The sequence below is a fragment of the Propithecus coquereli genome, unplaced genomic scaffold (genome assembly GCF_000956105.1).
Source record: "Propithecus coquereli isolate 6110/MARCELLA unplaced genomic scaffold, Pcoq_1.0 Scaffold839, whole genome shotgun sequence".
NCBI lineage: Eukaryota > Metazoa > Chordata > Mammalia > Primates > Indriidae > Propithecus > Propithecus coquereli.
The window spans coordinates 226,924-241,811 of NW_012154607.1; positions in this window are offsets into that span (position 1 = coordinate 226,924).

The following is a 14,888-nucleotide window of genomic DNA, read 5'->3' on the forward strand; positions in this document are numbered from 1 at the left end:
GCGGGAACCCTCAGCACCAGAAGCCCGGCGCCGGGCGCTGCGTCGGCCCCAGAAACCAGTGAGGCCCGAGCCCCGGCCTCGGCTCCCTGTCCCTGACACCGACCGAAGCAGGTTCCCATCAAGGCCCAGAGATGCCGCGGGGACTAGACAGGCCCGTCCTGGGTCTGAGGACAGCGCGCTCCCCGGGCATCCCGGCCGGTCAGAACCCTGGACAGCGGTGCCGTGTCCCCGCCCCATCCCACCCCCGGCCGCAACCCGGAAAGCAGCCGGTCCCGAGGGCCCAACTGGGGCCCTGCGCTGCTCCGGAGTGAGACCCACTGGGCCGGAGCCCGGGCGTTCGGGGACCGACCCCATCCCCTCCCGGTCCAAATCTGAGAAAGTGACTTGGGACCCGCGCTCACGCTCGCAGCAGGGACCGAATCTCCTCTCCGCGACCCCACGCGCGGCTCCTACCCCGCGGCCCCCGACGCGAGCCTGGTCGCCTCTCCGGACAAGCGGCCGAGTCCCGCGAAAACACCCACCTGGCGCGGGCTCTACGCCAGCTCCGGACCGCGCCTCGCCTGTCCCGACGTTCCTGTCCCGCAGCCGCGAGGCCAGGCTCTTTCCTGTTGGCAAAACAGCGAATAAACAACCAAAAACCTTAGGCACGAAAGGCTACAGCAAACTTTGATGACGCCAGCTCCCCCTTTTTTTCCGATTGTCTCCGACCCTCGGGCCTGGAAAAAGGTGACTAACAGGTATTAGCTATGGTCCTCCTCCCCCAAAAAGGGCGTTAGAAACAAAAAGGTTATTTTTCCTTAGTTCTTGTGCGGTAAAATGTGTTTTCCAATTAACCAAATTCGCCGATCTGTCCCGCTTGGACACTCTGATAATTTACTACCTAAAAGTGTACTTTCTTTATCTAAAGACCAAGGTGACTGCTTTTAATTTTCTCTAACCTCTTTACACTTGATGTTCACCAGACTCATAATGTTAATTGGCTTCATATACGGATCATCAGTTTAATGAAGAAATAAATCCTGTGTTGCTTTATGTTTTAACAGTGATTGCTTTAATGAGGAATGTGACGTGTTCCAAAATCAAAGCTGCAGGAGACATCAGAGGGGCTTCTACTAGGACCGAAATGCTTATTTAAAGTTAAAACCGCCGGGTCATATTTCAACATCCCGCCCTCCCTTCCCCCGCCTGGGTTGCCTCCAGCCTCTGCAAGGAGACAATTCTGCAGTCTTCAGAGCTCCTTCTCTCGGTATTTGATACACACAGCCACCGAGTCTGCATTCCCTAGAAGAATCTTCTGGTTACGAAATAGTGGTGCTACTTTGCCTCCTGTCCAGCAGGGCAGACAAAAGCCAGTTCAGAGTAGGGAGTTCAACTTTCAAGGTTGCTCATGTTTTAAAAAGTAAAGTGGGAAGAGAGTAACATTCACACCCCAAGACTCGTGTGCAGATGTGATTGCAGAGGCCGCAATGACTCCCCCAGCGCCGCGCATCCCTGGCGCTGAAAATTCAAGGCTCAGCTCATGAAGGCAGACGACTCCGGCTTAGGCCCAATGAGCTGGTGATGACCCAGCTCATGGCCCCTGCAAATGTCCGCAGGGGACGCACTGGGCTCTCGCCCAGATGACGGGAGCTTTACATCTCCATTATCAATTAATAGCAGAGTAAATCTGCTTTCTCTAATGGGTGTTTGATTTTTCTAATTTTAAGCTGGTTCTATGAAAGGAAAATTGTCATCTCAAAAACACTGAGAGCAGCGATAAAAAGCTGGAAATGGGAGCATCTATACATGTAATCCTTCAACTGTTTTCAGTTGAATTATGAGTCATTTTAAATTGATTCCTGAAAAGAATTCCAAATCCTTAGAAAATGTAAGGGTTGATGCTCTAGGCTGAGGTCTTAAGCATCACACATGGTGTTCATTTCTTACCATTTGCTATGTTTTAGAAAAATTCGGAGAATATTTGAAGACACCTCTGTCCCCATCTTTTGAGCCCAAATACATGAACATATTTTGGACTCGACATCTCAATTGTGCTCAGAGGGGATTTTCCCAACCTTCCTATTAAAACTTTTCTTAGCAGAAACAATTTCAGTAAACATAGCTTAAACCCATAGCAATACAGGGTAAAGCAGATAAAATATGTCAATTATCAGGGAGGGAAAAAAAAATACCAAATTCCTAATTATGTATTTTGGAAGGACTCAGATGATCTGTACTGTTGATTTGATATATATATTTTTAATTTTTTGAAGGCGCTGTAGTATAACCCCCAACAGATACATCTCGGTGTGAACGCAGCACATTCTCTACTTGTGGGCAAATCTATTGTTATTTTGTAGTTCTGGAAATTGCCAAGAAAGGTTGGGTTAGCTAAGCATGATAGAATATATGAGAAAAATAGCAGTTAATTGAAATTCCAGATGAACAGGGGACTTGTGAACGAAAATATATATACACAACAAGGGATAAATATGCATTTTATTATCTTGAAAATTCCCTATAATTCACTAGTTTTACTGTCATGTAAAAGTAATAGCAGCTGCTCAAACGCAAGCCGATTTCCAATGACTTTGCCTGGTACCGTCTGGTGAGCACAGGACAAAGTGTACTCCCATGCGGTTCCCAGGGACCTCACAGCTCAGCCCCAGGCTTTGGCCCTGTCCTTGCTGCTGAGCGTGGAGTGTGGCCCAAGGCCTCCTGACTCTCAGAAGGGAGGAAGCACAGCGCAGAGGCCAGCCCGCTGCCCACAGAGTCCGCGCATCCCCAGCTCCTTTCAAGCAGGCTCCGGTCCTCAGGGCCTGGGTGAACTTGAGCCAGTCACGTACTCTCAGGACCTGCCTGACTCATTCTGTGAAGTGGGACATCGAATGCTGGGGGGAGGATCAAAAGACAGTGCTGGAGGATTTTTAAGGCAGCGAAACTATTTTTCATGATATTGTAATGGTGGATATATGTCATTTGACATTCGTCCAAACCCATAGAATGTACAGCACCAAGAGGGAACCCTAATGTAAACTACCGACTCTGCGTGGTAATGATGTGTCACCGCAGGTGCATCCACTGTGACAACTGTGCCACTCTGGTGCCGGATGTTGATGGTGGGGGTGGCCGGGGGCAGGGCTGGGGATAGAGAGGAACTCTGTACTTTCTGCTGAGTCTTGCTGTGCGTAGAAAACTGCTCTATAACCTGTCACAGGATTAGAGTAAAATGAAAGATTAAAAAAAAGAAAACTGCTCTAAAAAATAAAGTCTATTTTAAAAAATAAAGAGAAAAATTTTAAGCCAGTGCTGAACACAAAGCCCAGCACACAGCAACCACTCTGTGAGCACCAGCTAAGACTGTCATGTTATCATCACCACTGTTATCGTCTTGCTGCTACTACAGCTGTCTACTCTTGAGGGGTCTTTGTCCCCCAGTATGGGGCCCTGTTCCCTGAGAGATGCTGCCATGAGCTGCTTTGGGTACTCACAGGTGGCACCTGCCTCTTCCGGTTGCCTCCAGGATGAGCCAGCCCGGGACAAAGCGACAGCACCCGTGGGAGAGCTCTTCTGCGGCTCCTCGTCCCACCCACTTGCTCCCTTATATTTTTCCATTCTTCACACTTCATTGCCTGGTGTGTTGAGCTTTACTCAGCACACATATTTGGCTAGAAAACCTAAACCAAGGGCCTCTGAGCTGAATCAAAGGTATTTTATTTGGCCAACAGAAATGTTGTAAAAATTTAAATCAATTGCCTTTAGGCTGGACATGTCAAGCATACTTGGCCACAGGCCTCACTATTTCATATTGCCTTCCTGCAGGCCACCTCTCACATGTGTGTGACCCACCCTGTGCCTGCACGTGTCTGACTTTCCCACCCTTGACATAAATTCTGTGTGGGTCTCTAATTATTTTCAGACTGGTAATGACTTCTTGTCAAGTGTTAGGGTAAGAAAGGGGTGTGTTGAGGGAGACCAAGTCCACAGCCTCTGGCATTTAAGGGTCTAGTACAGTCCATTTTTAGCGCCTACTCTGTGCTGGGGGCAGGGGACACAGGCCTGAGCTCGTAGCCTCAGAAGCCATCCCTGAGAGGTTCTGGCTAGGAAGGGAGATGGGGAAGCAAAGAGAAGGAAACTGATGCCCTCTGGAACCACACTGGAGGGCACTGGAGGCCCTGGCCTTCTCTCCACTGCCCTGGAGGGACTTCTGGATGAAAAGGTCTCAGAATGCAGCCACCCTCCTCTGGGGAGGGGCTCCCATCCTCGTTCACCCTCCCACAGCTTCAGCGGGAGAAGACCCCAAGGTCAAAGTCTCTCCTCTATCCCCAGGGTTCACACCAGAGTCAAGGGGTCTTGACGGCTCAGCATTAGCCGTCAGCCTCCTGGCGTGAGACACTGGGGGGCCGGACCTCACATCACACCGGAGTGCATCCTAGGGGCTTGGTTTCTGTAATAATGTCCCAACATCCAGGACTGTTTGGATTGATCCACTGGAGTCACTGGCTTGGAGCAAAATCTGTTCATAAGCATTTAGTTGGTAAGGCTCGCTGACTGTTATTAAGATGTAGTAATGAATTGGTAATAAGAAAACTGAATCAATCCAAGGAAATTTCAAATTGGACCTAGCCCAAAATAGAAGAAAGATCTCGGTCTCCAAGTCTAAATTATTTCACCAATAAACCTCTAGGAAAAGATAATTTTCAAGGTCAGCTCTTGGGTGCAAAGCAGTTCTCCACGAGACTCACAGAATGGAGTTGAGAATGTCACACCCTGGGAACAACAGAGGCAGGGCTGGCGTCCAGGCCTCCCTAGCCCGAGCCCAGCGCTCCTTGCTGCACCCTCCTAAATGAGACATGGTTCCCCTGAAACAAAATACACAGTTATCGCCCATGTTAAGTGCTCAATAAATGTGTGGGATTTAATTGAAATGACTAGTGAAGGAATGAAGAAAGTTTGCTACATGAATGATTAGTAAACACGATGAAGCCTTCCCGTTTCTAACAGACTGGAGTTAGGTGAGCAGCTGCAGGGGAGGGGACTGGGTTTTCAATCAGGCTGACTTGGGGTCAAGCCTGGGTCTTAAACCTCCCTAACTGGCAACGCCCGCCGGCCAGTACCTGATCTGGCCGCAGCAGGTTATTCTCTCTCTGCCTCCTTCTTCTCTCTTTCTCTCTCCTTCCTTCTCTTCCTCCCCCTCCCTAGCTCTCTCTTTCCTTCTTTCTTTCTCTCTCTCTCTCCCCCCTCATGCACGAAGACACACACAGCAGGCGATTTGTAACTGTGACTTCACTGCACTACTCTTGCAGCCCGGGATCTGCAGGGCCCTCCCTCTTGCCATCTGACCAGCCCACCACCATCCGCAGGCTGGTCTCCCAGGGTGCCCCACCCCTCCCCCACACTCCGCTGCTCTGCTCCTCCTTGTTCTCTCTTGGTGACTCAGTTTGCCCCACCTTGCCTGGCATGGCTAGGCCATAGCAGGACTTCTCAGCACGCTCGGGGAGGCAGGAGCACCGCCTCCCTTCCCTCCCTGTGGCCTCGGCCTCACCCAACAGCAGGCTCTCAGAGCACATTTAGATCCCAACAGAAATATTTACTGAAATTGACTGGCGTCTGAGCAAGGCTGGTCCAGGCAATCCCACCTCTCAGCCCCCAAAGGCCACCTGGCGAGGGGCACAGCTGAGCACAGTGACACAATGGGAGCAGCCCTCATTGACCTGCCAACCCGTTCGCTTCTCCGTTCGTTCCACAGATAGCCGTGGCGTGCCAGTTGTGTGCCAGGTAACACTCAGGAGTTGAGTAAAGAAAACCCCAGGGACCCGGGGAAGTAGGGGCGTCGGGAGAGCCTCCCGCAGCCACGGTAGCGGAGCTTGCCAAAGCCAGACCTCCAGCGACAGGTGGAAGCTCCCGTGGTGCAGCCCTGGAGAAGAGCTCAGCTGTCCCAGCCAGAGAGGGAGGCCGCGCCCCCCAGCCTCGCTGAGCCCCAGCTCAGGACCAGGCCTCACCTTGTCGGGGAGACGGAGGTTCACCCCGTGACCCACGCATCCTTCTCCTTCACCCGCCCGTCCCTTCAACAGATGCTCACTGAGAACCACGTTCGTGCCAGCCTTACACGGGGCACAAGAGAAAAGAGATGTCTTTTCTTTCACAGGGCTTAAACCTTTCACTACAATATTTGTATCTGTGGGTGGGGCCGTGGCCTTTTTTACTAATGTCATCTCCCCACCCGGACTGTAAATGCCATGAAGGAAGAAAGCAGGTCAGCTTGGGCTCGGCAGTGCCTGGCACCTAGTAGGCGTGCAGTAAAGGTCTGCCGAGTGCACACGTTCATCAGACAAGCTGTGCAGCCTCCAGTCACAGAGGACACAGCCGTGAACAAAGCATCCAGGAAACGTGCCTCAGACAGCGAACAAAGCCAGTGCCTCCCTGCAGTGCTGGCCCGGTGTCCTTCAGGGCTCTCTGGGACAAGTCGGGGCTTGAACAAGCACATGAATTAAGGAGGGACAATCAATTGTCTCTTCTTTCCCGTATCTGTTGCTAAATGTAGCTGAGGGCTTTCGAACAGTCACAAGGAGACACCTCCCACACGGTCATGGGGCCCACGGCTTGCAGAGAAAGGCAGACACCCCTCTAGTCCTGCGGCAAAGGCTGGGACGGTAGAAAATGCTTCTCTCCAACCTGCTTCCCCTGACTTTACCCAAGAACCAGCCTACTTGCTTCTCTGCCCCCACTCTGCAGCCCGCAGTAGCAGAATTAACGCCGTGTTTCAGGTCCAAAGTCCTTGTCGCTGCCGTCCACCTCTAGGGTCATCTTCCCTTTTTGCGCGTCATTTTCCCGTCTGCAAAAGAGAAGCGATTCCCATCTGGAAGAAGTACTTCATGCAACGGTAAAATCCTCCACAGACGGTGGTGGAGGTTAGCAAGTGTGATGTCCCTTTCGCAGAACCGGGGGCGGGGAGTGACAGCCCTTCCACAGCTGACATCTGTCCTCATTCCAGAAACGCCCCCTTTCTCCTTCTTTCTCCCCCTTCCCGCCCTCTGTCTCCCCTTCCCTTCTTACCCCTTCCCCGCCTTCGTACCCCCTCCCCCCAAACCAGCCTCTATCTGGCAACGCCCATGCTAAACTCGGCTGGGTCCAAGTGATGCCAGTTCCCCACTCCCTCTCCCAGGAGCACCTGCCTTGGTTCCCACTGCCTTCATCCCTTTAACCAGGAAATAGTGTTTGCAGTGGGGAAGGGGGAGGGGGGAGGAGGGGTGAAGGGGAGGGGACCCTCATTTCTTAATTTAAGCAGAGGTTACCGCCTGGCTATCCTGCCACAGTGAGAGTGGTTTTGTTTGGCCAGAATCGGTGTGAGCTTTGTTTTATGTTGTCTAAGATGCGAGAACGATTGCAGGGAAGGCAGCCGGCCATGGCCCATACCCTGCCCTTGTAACATCTTGCCTCGCACAGTGACGATTTTTGTCTGATGTCTGAGACATCTGAATTTATAATCCCTGAATAGATTTTTTAAAGTGGTGGGTTTATGGTTGACTTTCCTTTTATCGTACTCTTCAGAAAAATTTGTCTAAAGGAAAGTAAATCAATCAATGAATTAAATGTTAAGATCTTTTTAAAAAGCACATAAGACAAAAAATTAAAATGATCCATAATCTCACAACCTAAAAATAAGAGTCGTCAGCATTCTATCACAGAGCTTACCAATATTTTTAATGAATTTATTATATGTATACTTTTAAAAGAAAAAGCGAGATCATAGTACTATCGGGTTTTGCAGGGTTTTTTCCGTTTAACAATATATTGTGAGTATCTTTCCGTGGTATTAAATATTCTTCCTCGATATTCTTAGTGGTTCTATAAGTAGTCAGGGTCTATGTCCAGTTTCTGTAATAGACACCCACAATTAAGGCAGTTTGTTTCCCACTGATGTGGACATCTGGGGGCGGGATGGCTCTGAGGGTGGCAGAGCTTCCTTTAGTCTGGGTTCTCCACCACCCCTCGGGTGTGGCCCTTGTCCTCATGGTCCAGAGGCTCCTCGTGGTCCACTGCAGCGATCAGGGAGGTTAGAAAGTGGCAGGAGGCTCACTCCTTCCCAGACCGGACATCGCACCTGTTACCTCTGCTTTCGTGCCCTGAGCCAGAGCTACAGCCACTCCCAGCGGTCAGGGAGGCTTAGAAATAGTTTTTGTCTTGGCATTCACGTGCCCAGATAAACACGGCAGGTTCTACCATAATAGGAGAAAAAATAGATATTCGGGACGACTGTCAGTATCTGCCACGATCGTATTGTACTTTGGGAACTCTTGTGGGACCTTCATATTTTTGTTGTTATTTTCTTAAGATAAACTTTCGGTAGAGAAATGATTTGATCAAAGAATAACCACATCTAAGATGCCTGAGAATCACACACTCTGTGTCTCATTTCTGTGAAAGCCAGTTGGTGGCCGATTCTCACGTAAATATTTTCCTCTTTGTCTTCATTTCCACCTTGAGCAGGCTGCAGCTCCCCACCCTGTAACGGGCCCGTCTCTGTGGGTAGTTAGACATCAACGAGCGTAACCCCACACTGAAAAGCCACATTCCTGATGCAAATCCCACAGGCCTCTGAGTCAGCTGCCCTAGTCAGGAGGTGGCAACGTGGGATCCAGACAGGGTCTCAGGGACGGTCTGGGATGCCAGATGCTGCTGGCGAGGACCCAGGGGCCAGGTCTGGGTGGGAGGAAGCCCCTGAGCCTGCAGACAGACACTTGGACAAAGATGCCCATTGGGGGCAGAGGTCACCAGCAGAAAACCCAAGGCCAAAGGACCCTGGGGTGGGGCTGCAGGGCTGGAGGGGCAGGTCCTAGAACCATTGGGCACAAGCTCAGGGCTTTCTCTTCCAAGACCAGGGGAAAGATATTCACAAGGTCAAATACCAGAGGACTCGAGACCCAGGGCCAGGGACTGATTTCTCTCCCAGGCGGGGTCATCGGGCACATGGCGTACGGTGGTCCTCGGAACCTGCCCCAAACCCACTCAGCTCCTCGCCGGTCTCAGAGGACTGTCACCAGTAGGTAGGGCTCTCTGCCTGTGACCCCACAGGGAGACCTTCAGTGGCCATACTTCCTGGGTTGCTGGACAGTACTGTGAACCGCATAAAAATACAAATTCAGAATAGCAACTAGTGCCTGAGAGGGAGAACAAGGGAAACAGAAGGCAGGTAGCTTAGGCAACCGCATCTTGGGAAGCAGAGAAGTGGAGGCAGGGAGGGGTCTCTGCGTCCCCTGTACCCTCCCAGCCCAGCTTCCTCACACTGGGCTGAGGAAGGCACCAACCCACCGGGGGATTTCTGCAACAGGCACTGCCGTCCTGAAGTCGGGAGGAGCCACCCAACCCAGAATCTCCCCCATCCATTTCAGCCAGAGCCAAGAACTGCCACCAGGTGGCACCAAACTGCAAAGGGAGTCGCTCCTGCTGTAGGCGGCTTCACGTCCAAGGTGGGAGCCTGGGATGATTTTTCTGGGTGTTTCCAGCTCTCATCAAGGGCCCTGGCACAGTAGGGGGTGGGGGGATGAAAAAATGTGCAATGTCTGCTGGCCGGAGAGTGGACGAATAGACGGATGGATGGACAGATGCGGGTTTCCACCCGGGGACCAGGTCTTCCCTCTGTGCCAGGGGATGGACAGCAAGAGGTACCTGGTGGTGTCCTCACGCTCCGCATCTCACCTGGGGCAATCAAAGGGAAAGCTCCTTCCTGCACCCTCTTCCGTCCACCCTGCTCCCAGCCTGTCCAGCCATCAGCCGCCTTCCCACCCGTGCTTGCTCTTCTCTCTGCCTGGGGAGCTGCCCCTGGTTGGCCCTCACACCTCTGGCCCTCACTGCACCCCATTCTCAGCTCAGAGTCATCTCCTCGAGACTTCCTGGACCACCGCAGCCCATGCTCGCTCTCCACCACTCTCCGCCCCGGCTCCGGCTCTGGTTTCCTTCTTCACCATCAACGCCTTCCGGCACGTCGTATCAGCACATGCTTGGCGTCCGTCTGCCTGCTCACGTGGAAGCTCCCAGCTTCACCTTGGCTTCTGGAACAGCACCTGGCACACAGCATTTTGTTACCTGAATGAACCCCAGCTCCTCCTCTAGCTGGACCAGCACCGGACAGTCCCTGGGACTCCCGGCCACCGCCCAGAACCGCTGGCCACCCCCGGCCAGGACGCCTGGCCACCCCCGGCCAGGACGCCCTCCACCAGGAGAGTTCGTTATCCCTGGGAGGTGCGCCTTGGCAGTCCAAAGGCGACTTCCCCTTAATTACCCTGCTAATTAGGATCCCCGCAGTCCTCGACTCTGCACTGACGCTGTTGCAAACCTCGTTTCCATGCAAAGTCCAGGATAAACAAACCCAATATATTTTGTTTTAATTATTGCTGTTTAATGGGCCATAATGAAACGATGGGGAGGGTGCACAGAAGGCGTCATCTGGAGTGTCCACCGGTGCCAGGGCTGCTGGCGAGTGGGAGCCCCGAGGTTCGGGTTTCATTTACTGTAATCCCGGCTGCCTCTCTGTGCCCAGAAATCCCATCACTTATTCATCCGCCTTCGCCTTTGGCGCTGAGCCCGTCCCCCGGGCAGGATGTCCGCCCTCCTGGGGAGCGATCAGGAACCCGGGGTCACGGGGCGGCGCACGTTCCCCACGCAGCCGGTGCCTGCATTTGCTCCCCGACTCCTGGAGGCTGCAGGCAACTTTTAAATAAGTGCAGACAGTCTGATAAGCCACACAGAAAAAGGCATTTTCTTTTATCTTGGTTTTCTTCCCTCCGTTTTTATGGGCTCACACCGTGCATTGTGCATATGCCGACTATACGGTATTGTCTTTCTTTGGGCAGCTTTAGGGTAGGGAACTTCTTCCGTGTCTGTTTTCCTACTGAGGGTTCAGGATTCCTGGTGGAAGGTTCATGATTTGTAAGAGTTCTCAATGCCATGAGATTTTAGTCTTCTGTTTGTTATCTTTTCCCAGTTTCTTGTATGGCAGTGGCCGTGTGTCCCCTCAGATGACAATCCCAACTTCCTCAGCCCTTTCGTCTTAGTGAGGGTGGAGTCGCCCCCCACCCCCTGTGCCCCCACAGGCACCTGCGGTAGGAGCACTGGGGCTGCAGGGCTGCTGTCCACGAGTCGAGAGAGGCAGCATCCAGCGCTGGTTCTCCGGCTACCCCAGAAGAGGAGCCCTCCCCCTCCCTCAAACTCCTGGGCTCAAGCGATCCTCCTGCCTCAGCCTCCTGAGTAACTGGGACTACAGGCACGGGCCACCGTGCCCAGCTAATTTTTTCTATTTTTAGTTGTTTGGCTAATTTCTTTTTATTTTTAGTAGAGACAGGGTCTCCCTCTTGCTGAGGCTGGTCTCGAACTCCTGAGCTCAAGCAATCCTCCCGCCTCGGCCTCCCAGAGTGCGGGGATTACAGGCGTGAGCCACCGCGCCCCACCCTGGTTATTACTTTCTGCTGCGTTCTCCTCTGCTTTGGGGATGTGGCCGAGCTGGTGGCCACGCTGCCGTGTCCCAGGCGGATGCCCTCGGGGTTCTCAGGCCTCCGCCAGAGTCAGAGACAGGGAGCCTCCCCTCAGCCAGGAACCTGCCTCTGGCCCCTCAAGGCAGGTTCTTGTTTGCTGTCACCCAGACTGTACGACCGCAGGGAGGGCCTCAACCCTCTGGGCCGGAGGGGCCTGGCAGTGGGGGATCTTTCAGGTGTGTGACCTCAGGTGGGCCGCTCCAGCCCCCACAGCCTGAAGCCCAGGCTTGTCTGGCTCTAATTTCCAGGTGGGCGCTGGGGGCCAGGTGCTGCCGGCCACACCCTCTTGTCACTCCTTTGGTGCACAAAGCAGAGCACGTGGTTCAGCACACAGCATACAACAAACCTTTTTCTGTTAAAAATGTTTTTATTTTGAAATAACTCCACACTTTCAGAACAGTTATAAGAGTGGCAGAGAACTGCTGTTTGTTTTACCATGTACCCCAGTTCCCCTGTCTCCTCCTCTCCTCTCTCCCTCTCCACACATGCACACACACACAGACACGCACACAGACACACAGAGACACATACACATGGACACGCACGGACACACACATGGACACACATGAACACACATGGACACATACATGAACACAAACGGACACACACAGACACACACACATCTTTTCCTGAACGTTTGAGAGCAAGTTGCAGACACCGTGCCCCTTTGCTTCTAAACATTGCCGTGTGTTTTTCCTAAGAACAAGGACAACCTCTTACAGAACGGCAGGGCAGCTATCAAAACCAGGAACTCTGACACTGACACAGCGCCATTGCCTGATCCCTGTTCAGATTTTGCCAACTGTCCCAACACTGCCCTTAGCGGCTCCCCTGCCTGCCTGTCCTGGGTCACGTGCAGCACTTGTCACCCAGCCCTTTAGTCTCCTGCAGTGGGACAGTCCCAGGCCGTCCTCAGCCCTCGCTGCCTTCACGTCTCTCGGTGTGCGTCTACCTGAGACGTCCCCACCAGCAGGTGACGAGTTTTAGCCTATGTGGTGTGGTGCCCTGACTTTTATCCCCGGTGGGGCGGTCTCCGGCTGCAGGCTACGCTCGTCTCTGTAGGAATCTGTGGGAAATTACTCTTGAGAGTTTGTCACTACCCTGTTCCTCATCAAGCCTTTGCCCACTGTTTTCACCTTCATTGGTGACTTTTGCCTGAATCCATTACCACGGAGGTAGCTGCCGGAGGATTTTCCGACCCCATAATTCCTTCTGCATTTACTATTGGCATTTACTGGAAGGAAGAGCTGTTCCTACTTACTTATTTACATCAGAATGGACTCCTGGAATTTTATTTTATTCAGTAGATTATAATCCATTAGTATCATCATTTATTTTGATGTTCAAATATTCCTGATCCCAGCCAGGAGCTGCTCTGAGATAACTCTTGTGGCCTTTTGACAGCTTCCTGTTGTTTTTGGCCACTTCCTCGCCTCCTGGCACAGCAAGATGCTTCGAACTCATTTTGTACTTTCCCTGCCCTGGCTGGAATCAGCCATTTCCCCGAGGAGGCCTGTTCCTCCCTCTGCCCCCGCCACTTTCAAACTATTCCGAAATAACTTCAATCTTATGTAACATTTGCAAGCCCGGCTCCTGTTTCAGTGGGGAATCGTATTTAGAAGCCAAGGAGCCCTTTTCGAGGTCATTGCTACCAGAGTGCCATTTGTATTATGTATTTATTTTATATTTACCCTTGTGAGCATAAGAATATTGGGCTTATGATTAGTGCTACAAAGTGTCTACGTAAAATACATTTTTGGGTACCAGTGTGAGGCAATTTACAGAAAAAGGTGAAGTCAGTAGTAGACCCTGGACACAAAGGTGCAATGCAAATGATTGACATCAGGGAAGTGAATGAACAGAACCTGGGCCACGATTGTGCCAGACTTGGGTTTGAGCTCTGCCTCCTGTCAGATCACTGGCAGCGTTAGATTCTCATAGGAGCGCGAACCCCACTGTAAACTGCATGGGAGGGCTCTAGGTTGCGGCTCCTTGTGAGAATCTGATGCCTGACGAGCTGAGGGGGAGCTGAGGCAGCGATGCTAGCGCTGGGCAGCGGCTGCAAATACAGATTATCATTAGCAGAGAGGTTTGGCTGCACAATAAATGCAGTGCGCTTGAATCATCCCCGAGCCATTCGCCCCTCTGCCCCCCATCCAAGGAAAAATTGTCTTCCATGAAACCGGTCCCTGGTGTCAAAAAGGTTGGGGACCGCTGCTTTAGACCAACATGACCAATTAGAAAATGTAGTGATCTCAGCAATGTAACAGATAAGATTACCCAAAGACCTTCTGTATAACAAGAAATGTTGTTCATAATGTTAAATATAATGGACCAAAAATCCTTTTAACAGCATAGCTGAGATCTTAGCAAAGTCAAGTGCCAGAGGCCACAGAGAAAGAAACTATAAGCAGAGTGGTACATGCTCACTGTAAAGTGCTGTTCCTGAAATCTAGGAATTTGGATTTAACAGCAAGGCATGGAGAGACAAAAATGTGGGCACGCTTCAGAAACAGAGTCAGAACTCAGGCCCCCACATACAGCCACGGCCCTCGGAAAAATGATGGGCTAGAATAGAATCCACCTCCTGGTACGGCGAAGATTTTCTGTTTGGCCTGGACTTTATCCCCCCTCCTATGTCACCCCTGCACCCCTGCACTCTGAGAATGCATAACTCTTAAGTTCATATGAGTTTGGGGTTCAAACTTACATCACCATGTGATTCGAAAAGCTGCAAGTCAAGAATTAACAGAAAAATCGATCCCAGGCTGACAGTACACATGGGACACAGCAAATACAAAACCACGCTGGTAAGGCAAGGCTTACGCCACAGAGGAAGCCCCCTGAAAACGACTCGCACCCGACATCACAAACACACACAAAACAATTCGCTATGAAGAAAAGCCAACAGACACAACAGAGAACAGGGTGAATGACAAGACCTACAGCCAATACAGTAATCTGATGGAGATTATAAAACAATGATGTTCAAAATTATTGTAGCCATAAAAAGAAAAATGCAGTACGAAAAGAGAAAAGCACTGAGACAAAATCAGGAAGCTTAGAGAGCAGCAGTTATAAAATTAAAAATTCAATGAATAGCTTAACCAGAGAAAGCAAATGAGGAGAAGCAGTATTCAAAGAGATATGCCTGGCTTCCCAGAATTGTTGAAGGACATGAATCCTTAAATTCAGAAAAGCACAAGTTCCATACAGGATAAAAATAAACCCACACAAATCAGAAAATGCAGAACACCAAGGACAAACATAAAGAAACAACTTAAAAAACTGAAACAAAATGGACAATTTTCTAGAAAAATGTAACATCAAAATTGATTGCAATATTGAACACCTAAAAATATTTTTCAAAGTGTACAA